This window comes from Myotis brandtii, unplaced genomic scaffold (genome assembly GCF_000412655.1).
Source record: "Myotis brandtii unplaced genomic scaffold, ASM41265v1 scaffold628, whole genome shotgun sequence".
Lineage (NCBI taxonomy): Eukaryota > Metazoa > Chordata > Mammalia > Chiroptera > Vespertilionidae > Myotis > Myotis brandtii.
The window spans coordinates 223,250-223,964 of NW_005370403.1; positions in this window are offsets into that span (position 1 = coordinate 223,250).

The window sequence follows — 715 nt, forward strand, 5'->3', positions numbered from 1 at the left end:
TTTTCGTTGCTACTTCATAACTGTCATGTTGCTACTGTTATGAATCGTAATGTAAATATCTGATATGCAGGATGGTCTTAGGCGACCCCTGTGAAAGGGTCGTTCGACCGCCAAAGGGGTCGCGACCCACAGGTTGAGAACCCTGGCGTAGACCATCAGGCAGAAACGTCACTTTTTGACTTTGCTCAATACTCGATCCTTTTCTTCGACAGACCTTCGTCCCGGCCGGAGTGGGCGCACCCAGCCGGCTCCTGCTTGGGAGGCTGTGAGGTGTGCTCACCGGGGGGCGGCTGTGGCCCAGGCACCGCTGCAAAAAGGCTCTGCTCCGCCCTGGCCAGTTGCTCAGTGGTTAGAGCATCGGCTCCTGCACCAAAGGGTCCTGGGTTCGATTCCCGGTCTCGGGCACATACCTCAGTTGCAGGTTCAGGTTCCACACCTGGCCCCGAGCGGGAGGCAACCAATCCATGTGTCTTTCTCACGTCCACGCTTCTCTTTCTCCTCCCTCCCTCCCTCCGTCTCTAACAAAACAGGAAAAAATACCCTCGGGTGAGGATTCAAACATCATGCTCTGCTTTTTCAGTCACTGTGAACGGCTCGTCCTTTCTTGACGTGGCAAACAAGTGGGACCAGAGTGCCCGGCATCTCTGCGTCCAGGTGCAGGGCCGGGCTGGGTCAGGGTCGGGCTGGGTCGGGGGCTGAGCTGGGTCGGGGGCCT